Genomic DNA, 9,218 nt, shown 5'->3' on the forward strand with positions numbered 1-9,218 from the left:
TCTTAAATTGTCTTACATGTTTTTATAACTCAAAGGTGACTGACTGACTGAGTGACTGACATAGTGATCTATCAACGCACAGCCCAAACCACTGGACGGATAGGGCTGAAATTTGGCATGCAGGTAGATGTTATGACGAAGTCGCGGGCTTCCGCTAGTTACTAATAGTCCCGTTAACCCCTCATGGTAAAGCTAAATAGAGACGATTTAAATTTCACCCTGTATACTTAAAGCATGTGTTACAACGATCACGAGTCGGCCAGTCCGATACCTTCACCGTTAGACTATTGTCATCTTGGTTACTTTTATGTTCCTTACTGTCATGTTAAGCTTAAGATAAAAAGTCCAAAAATATAACATAAACTTAACAATGAACTAAAATCATGAAGTCTGTCTGTGTCGACTTCAAATTGATTATTTACAGACTAAAATCCTTGATGTAAATAAAAATAAAAGTAACGGTACGTTTAACCGCTCGACTACAGTGCAGATAAAGCAAGTAAGCTCGCTGCTACTGTTCTTAAGTTTCTTTGTATTGTTTTTTTTATAGTAGGCTAATAAACGTTTTTTCTTTCTTTCTTAGAAGATTGAAGATGCCAAAAGAAAACTGATAAGAACCAGGAATAAAAATAATCGATATAGTAGTCATATAAGCGCTTTGGAACCTGTATTCTGTTGGCTTTTAAGATGTTTGGAATTATAAAAATACAGCTAAACTCCTGAAACCTATCGGCTACAACTTCTAACATCCTAGAAACACATCATCTCATCTCTTACCTACAACCGCAATCGAGTGAATGAGTAAATTACAAAGTATTGCTACTTACTACTTGGTTTTTAGTAACACTAGATGTATGATTATCATCAAACTTTATGCAAGGTGTCTGAAGTACTCTGAAGCTACTGCACCTCCACCTATTATGGCTAGACTAAGGTTATTTTACAGTCCAACGAATTTGCCGTTTTTACATACCATCTGATCTCGGTTTAATTGTTTAACCTTAACATACAGTTAATATTTAACTAGGTATAGTACTTAAACCTTGCGTTTTAAAAGCAACATTTCGTTTTCAAATGACGTTTTATAAAGCGCATTTACGTTTTGTCTAGCTAGACTTAATCCTTTTTATGGCAGTGGGATATAGTTCCCACCATATTTTTGACCTTATTTTATGACTGTTAAAGGGTTAAGACGTATTGCAATAGGTATGAATGCCTAATAAATATAATGGTAGGGTAAAAAGATTATGAGACATGTAGAGGCTCCTTAAGAGCATATGACGATTTGTAAGAACTATTTATTAGTCTAAACAAATAAAGAAATTTTGACTTTGACTTTAATTAATTCTTGTGATTAGTTGCTATTCAAATATAAAATACTTTGTCACCGCAATGTTTATTTTAAATTGTGTGATCAGGAAAACCGTACGATTTTTATTGTTTTACTAAGTATGACGTCTATCTAGTTCGTATTTTAAGACGACCTCAAGTTTATAGCGATAATAATCCAATGGTGTCGGTTTCGGGTTGGTCGAATCGAGAACCGAAGAACGCAGGTTCGAACCCCGCTGTCGCCAGTCTATTGTGGTTAACCCACATGTAACACATTTCAAAATTCAGACCATTACAGCCTTACTAAGGGTCAATATATTGATCCGTAGGGCTTCATCATGATCATCAACATCTCAGCCATAGGACGTCCACTGCTGAACATAGGCCTCCCCCAATGCTTTCCATGCTGCCCGGTTGGTAGCGGCCTGCGTCCAGCGCCTTCCTTGCTACCTTTATGATATAATCCGTAGGGCTTAATCGCATAGTAAATATTTTACCATTATCAAAAAACTGGTCATAAGCCTTAGGGTCAAACAATTTGACTTTGTTTTTTACATAGGTAAGTAGTAATCAATAAAAAGGATAGGTACAAGGAAAAAGTTACCAGAACGTCCTTTCGGCTATAATTTAGTAATTTTAGCCTGGGTTTAGCCCGCCGACTCTCTTAAATCAAAGTAGATAATTAGGATTAGCCCACATCATAATACAGGTTTTTAGCTAATCAGCTCTTAGAGGAAAACCTAAGTAGGTTATCTTGGGCCTACCTGTGATTCTAGACCAGTGGTTCTTAACCGGTGGTCCGCGGACCACTGGTGGTCCCTGGAAGCATTCCAAGTGGTCCACGAAGTGCACTTGCACACCTTGGTCCAAACCACTTTTAACTGATTTTTGCAGTCAAACTGGTTTTGACCGATTATGAGGTGGTCCCTGACAAGACAAAAATTTGGTGAAATGGTCCCTCATGACTTAAAGGTTAAGAACCACTGTTCTAGACCATCAAGGGCTCTAGACAAGTGGCACATTTTCATCGATCCAAATATCAAAACCCTTCACGGAGTAGGTAAACTAACTATGTATACAAAACCTCCGAAAATCAAAACCTATGTACAAAACCTGCCGAAATTACAATTGTCACGTTTTCCACTTGATCGTCAGTCCACCGAGTGGGAGCCATGCCCTACGTTTTCCGATCCGTGGTCGCTACTCTAAAACTGATTTGCCCAAAAGATTTGTTATTGTCATCCCCTATTTTCATTTACAGATTATTCTTGCAACAAATAATTACTTTTATCCTTATCTATTACTTCTATATTTAACAGACAGACAGGATGCAAATAAGGCTATAAAGATATTCTAGGGATCATTTATTTAGGTAGACTAGCGGCCGCCCGCGACTTCATACGCGTGGACCCGTTTTACCCCCAGGGGTGAAGTTTCGAGTTTTATTAGGGTTTTCGCGGAAATTATTCGTACTTTTCTCGCTGTAAAAACTATCCTTGGACTTCAACGAACATAAAAAAAAGAATTGGTAAAATTGGTCCAGGCGTTGTTGAGTTATGCGCTTACCAACACATTTTGCGATTCATTTTTACTTATATTAAAGAAGATTAGTGAGTCAGAAGTCCAACCAAGCAGTAAAATAATGCAACGACCATACCTCAAGCGAAACATTGTTGCACCTTATTTAGTTTGAATAAAATGCTATTTTGCAACATAATGTAGGTATTATAAGTATATTATAGTGTGATGAGACCTTGTCTTAAAAACTTGACAAAAACAAGATGCGATTAAACCAGTTGCATCGAGTCATTATGAAGTTATAAAAACAGTGCACCAAAATATTTCCATTAAGGATTAAGAAAACATGTCGTTTCACACACACAACAATGACTGTCAAAATCAGCGTTGCCAGTTTTTTTTTTCGCCAAGTCGGGACTTTGGTACTTTTTGAGTGAAAATAGCGGGATTCTTCCGTCAGAAGCGGGACATAGTAAAAAAAACGGATATAATCAAAGGTTTTCAAATATTTATCTTTTTATTTGACTTAAAATTACGCTTACGTGACAATCGATAGCAAAAGTAGCCATAGAAAATGTATTTTAACAAAAAAATAATATTTTAAATCAGATTCACTCTATCGTTAAATTCTTCTTTAGAATAAAAAAAAAAATTTTATTTTTTAGAATAATATGGCGTTTCAAACAATAGTCTGGTGAAGTGAGTGTTTCTCTCCGAAAAGCGGGACCGAGCCCGTCCCGCGCGGGACATTTAAATTTGATTTAAAAATCGGGACGTCCTGCCAAAATCGGGACGTCTGGCAACGCTGGAAAATCATCACTATGATGTGTGAGCCGTGTGGTGACGGCAGAGTAGAATACCTACATTTGTCACCAACCCCTACTCTTCCCGCGGGGGTCGTAAGAGTCGACCTAGGGACTACATATCAAACAGAGAACGGCGCTCTCTGAAAAACTCTCCAACCCGCCTGCCAAGCGTGTGGATTATGGCAAAACCCTCCACTGTAGTGGAGGAGGCTCATAGTCCAGCAGTGGACTGTAAAGAGCTGTTGATGATGATATGTGAGAGTTTGTTTTATGTATTTAATCTTTAAAGCTGTATAAATTAACACAAAGGCATTCACTGTTTTAATTCACGGGCTAAACAGACAAAAAACGTTTATCGGTCCTCTAAAGTCCTATATTGTGCTTCCAAAGCGTCTAAAGTGTCTTCCCAACACGGACGCACTCGTATTTCTTTATGGGACACTAGCGGCCGCCCGCGACTTCGTACGCGTGGATCCCGTTTTACCCTCTTAGGGCTGGAGTTTCGTAAAATCCTTTCTTAGCGGATGCCTACGTCATAACATCTACATGCATGCCAAATTTCAGCCCGATCCGTCCAATAGTTTAGGCTGTGCGTTGATAGATCACTAGGTATGTCAGTCGCCTTTGATAGATAGTATTACCGTGCCTTTGAGTTTTATATATTTAAGATATTTAGATTCAGGTTGATTCAAATCAAATCAAATCAAATCAAATTCGTTTATTTGTGGAACATAGGTACCTTTGTCCTAACCAAACTGTCACCACTGTCACACACACAAATCGAACCCAGAACCTTTGAGTCGAGAGCGTCCCATTCTACTGTTCCACGGAGCGTTGCTATAAAAGTAATTATTTCTTTGAGTAGGCTCTAAACAGCTCTTTAAAATGCTTTTAGATAAAATTAGGCCAATGCCACATACTGCTGGTATACCCTTTACAATATGGCCTGTATATTCTTGTACAGAGACATCAGTCGTCACGAAGTCCCTCAAATCTGTTCTAACGAGTATGATTGCGGCACAACGGCGAACTTCCTCATTGCAACACAATTAGATGGCCGCTAGAGGCCTCAGCAATTACCTAATTGACTTGCCGGACTATCAATTCATCCTATAGGTATGTTGTGAAGGAAATAAATTATGCTTGTTCAAAAAACTGAAACGGTTTTGTGACTGGAATACTGTTCTTTATCTTTTTATCGCGCTGAAATCAATATTTTACAGCTACTCGTAGGTGATAAGCGTAATTATATGAGGGCTAGAGCTTAATAACAAGCTTATTCAGTCCATCCCAAAAAAAAAACAAGCTTATTTGTGCCTGCGGCTTCGCCTGTCATAGAGTCGTTATAGCAAGCGTGTTCCCTGATAAAAAACACTACGCAACTCCTAAAGTTTATGTAAAGCTATGATAAGATAGCCTAAACCTTTACGCTTTACTTGAGATTTTTTTTTATGTGACAGGAGGCAAACGAGCAGACGGATCACCTGATGGTAAGTGATTACCGTCGCCCATAGACACCCGCAGACCCAGCACCGCAGACGACAGTCCATTCCACAGTTTGGTTGTACGGGACAGGAAGTTTCTGGAGAAACGTACTGTTGAAACGTACTGCGAATCGATTGATTCTTCAGGACTACAGACTGCTTACACACTTCTTATTCCCACTTCCACCATGCCAAGATCTACAGATTGACTCCATTATACTTCCTGACGTGAAGGGCAAGTTAAAAAGATTAATTTTTACTTTTTCAGTTCAACCAAAGAAGAAGCGAAGCTGAAAAACTATATGCCAAGTACAATGTGAGGCTGCCAAAATAACTTAATTTAATTAGGTAAAGTTATTTTTCTACATAACACTATTGAGTTAAATGTTTCGTGTCTAAGAAGATTGCGACAGTTGTTGAAAATATAGGTAAGTTGACCTTCTGAAAATTATGATCGGAATCTAGCCCCGAGACAAAATAAACGGTAAATGTTATTGTACAGACTTGAAAGGCTAACATTAAGTGGATAAAAATAGCCATATAGTGTTTGTGATAACCTTTATGAGATCCAATTAGTCACGTTTCATAATAACACATGTAAAATATGAGGTTTCTGTCTCGGTCTGTCAGCAATAGCAAAACTCACTGCTCTAAGTCAGCCTGTCTAGCTACCACTATCTTACCTGTGTATGTCGCCACAACAGCAATGTTGCACATTGTTGGGATTCTGGCAGTTGGACGTAAGATAGCCTGCAGTTCCTTTGTGGTTCGGGAATCTGGAAAACCTTTTCCTGATCATCACTTTCCATCAGGTGAAAGGAAGGCCAAGAGCTTCCTCTGTGTGCCTACCATGAGTTTACGTTAGGTGTGCTCGCTAGCGACTACGTAAAAAAATGACATTTAAATGTATGACATATTGTGCAGCGCCCCTAGCGGCTACTTTCAAGAAATAAAATCTTCATAGAATTTTTTGACGTATTCGCTAGCGAGCTCACCTAACGTAAACTCATGGTAGGCACACTGATATAAAAACTACTTAATATATGTACCATCCTAGACTGCATCTCACTTAAAATCAGGTGCGATTGTGGTCAAACACCTGCCTTGTCCTGCATAAAAAAAATTACCAAGGTTGTTAAGAGCGTTTACGTCTAGCGTGGCATGTCAAGTTTAGGTAATTTCGATGCTAGTTTTATTCACACTAAAATAATTATGACTGTGTGCGTGTTCTCACGCTCTATAGTCAAACCAAAATACTTTGATCCACCATAGTAAAAGTGTGCCAGGCTGTCAAGTGACAGCTCAAGGAAACGATAAAAGCACAAGTTCATCGCCATCAATAAAAGAAGAAGAAGAAATCTTCAAATCTTCCAACATCGACTCCATAATTATAAATAATGGTATACATTAGTCCTAATCAATAATAAATACGTAAATTCTTTATCAAATAGTAAATTATCAAAGGTTTTTTACTATTTTGAGAATATTTTATACAGCCTATGTTCAGCAGAAAAAAAAATGAATTTTAATGGTGACAGATTTTTTCAAATCAGTTTTATTCAAAACAAACTTTTCCTGTTAACTATTCTTTTTTATCCGGAAAATGCATAACATTTCATACCCACCAGCTGTTATGTGGGGTTCTTCCTACTAGAAGGTGGGTAGCCCCTACACCCACTAAAAACCTGACTGTTTCTGCCATGATCCATATGAGTGATATGAGGGAACGCGGGACATCGTCATTGGCTGTTGTCTGTAGCATTCGTCCTTAGCCGCCACCAGACACCTCCATGTTTAGCGACCGAGGCCTGTTAGGATAGGAAGGGACAGTTGGAGACCATAAGCTGTCCTCTTGCGCCCAGGGTGTCGGCGGCGGATAACCGGAGTGTCGGCTGAGGCCTCTCGCTCCCCCTTTCCACTGCTTCTTTCTAGGGGTCGCAAACCGGGATACCGAATTTCGAAAATACCGGAATACCGGGCCAAATTTAGGTCTAATTAATACCGGTATTCATTTCACAAAAACCGGGATTTTCGGTATTTTCGGTTTTAGTAAAATAATAAAAAAACAAATACAAATAGAAAAATTTACGCGCCGTTTAATTCAAAATACGCGCGCGCGAGTTCGTTTTGAGTTGATTGAGTGATAGTCGACGTAAACTCCGCCGCCAACGTCCTGACACCTCTCATCGAAAACATCTGGATGGAAGAGGAACTACCAGACGACTGGAATAAGGGGCTTTTAATTACTGTGCCAAAGGGTACCTAAGCCAGTGTAGCAATTGGAAAGGTATCACTTTGCTCTCGATACCGTCAAAGGTTTTCTGCAAGATTATCTTGGATAGGTTATCGGGAGCCGTTGAACCTCTTTTGCGTCGGGAACAGGCTGGCTTCCGCCCGAACCGCTCGTGCACCGACCAGATCAATACTTTGCGTGTCATCTTGGAGCAAGCATCAGAATGGCAAAGGGACTTTGAAAAAGCCTTTGATACGCTAAAGTGAGCAAGCATATTATTATGGTCGAGACTCGCTGACATTGGTGTCCCGCCGAAAAATATCCATCTACTTAATGAAGGCCATCTTCAAGAAATATTCATGTACTGTCACTCACGACAGCCTCATCTCCGAAGACATCGAGGTGCATGCGGGCGTCCGGCAAGTCTGCCTACTTTCGCCGCTTCTCTTTCTGGTTGTCTTGGGTGGAAGAATCATGTGTCGTGCATATCAAAACCAACGGCGTGGAATAGAGTGCGGTATAATCGGAGTCTTAGAAGACTTAGATTATGCTGATGACCTCTGTTTGCTGAGCCACACGCATCACGATATGCAATCCAAAATTGATGACCTACATCGAGAGGCGGGCATCACGGGGCTCAAAATTAACTGCCGGAAGACCCAAGAGATGCGATCTGGAGTGAGGAATTGCACACCATTACGGATTGTTGGAAACTGACGCTAAAGTGGAAATTTACAAAACCTGTGTGGACTTATCTTGATAGAATTCTTAAATGCTAAACTAATCGCAATATTTTCTCAATTAACTATTTAAAAGACGAAATTGCCTAACTATTTATGCCTATAACATATTTGTAGTATTACTGGTTAATGATTGTAACGAGTTGAAAAAGTACTGTTTTTGCGCCAAACGGCGTAAACGCTCTTCTTACTAGTAGATTGCGATTTCATTACTTTCAGCAAAATGACAAAGACCTCCCCCAAGGATTTCCACAACGATCAATCCTGTGCTGCCCATATCCAGGTGCTTCCCGCACCTAAATCAATCTATTATCTATAAAAGCGAAAGGTCACTGACTGACTGACTCACTCATCACGAAATCTCAGAAACTACAAGTGCTAGGAGTCTCAAATTTTGCAGAGGGTTCCTTTTATAACGAAGGTGCTCATTAAGACGGGATTTTGCAAAGTTCAACCCCTAAGGGTGAAAAACGGGATCCGAGCGTACGAAGTCGCGAGCGGCCGTTAGTGTACAATAGGTAATTAGCTAAATTGATTGAAGGGCAGTCGAGTGGGGCTTTGATGACAGCATTTGGGACCCCCCGGATCTCCGTAGTTATCCAGTTTAGAACAGCCGTACGATTAAGTGCTTGCAATTATGTCTACCTCTAGTCTGACCTCAATCAAATCTAGAACGTTCAAGTACTCTAAAATTATTAATTGCATAATTCATACATGGTACTTTATAACATCAATTATGTGTAGTTTATTAGTTGTTTAATAAATTATTCTCTCTAAAACAAGCTTTTATTTACCTTCATCTGTCCCACGAGAAATAACTACATAATCATAACGTGATATAAATTAATTTTACACTCCTTTTAATGTTAATTACAACATTTTATAATATCATTGGTTACGACAATCCGTTCTAACTGAACCTACAATATTAATCTTGACTAAAGCCTTCGAGGCACACATCTGCTTGAGTTTTTTTTTTAATTTAGTAATTATAATAATAATTTCAGTGCGTTTCAGGAAAACTCATATTTTTAAGCTTTTTAGAAGCAGTGGTAGGGTTAATAATACTGGGACGTGTGAAAGTGTAAAAGCCTATTTGCAAAAA

The sequence above is a fragment of the Ostrinia furnacalis genome, unplaced genomic scaffold (assembly GCF_004193835.3).
Source record: "Ostrinia furnacalis isolate ACB-3 unplaced genomic scaffold, ASM419383v2 OfSCF0912, whole genome shotgun sequence".
Taxonomy (NCBI): domain Eukaryota; kingdom Metazoa; phylum Arthropoda; class Insecta; order Lepidoptera; family Crambidae; genus Ostrinia; species Ostrinia furnacalis.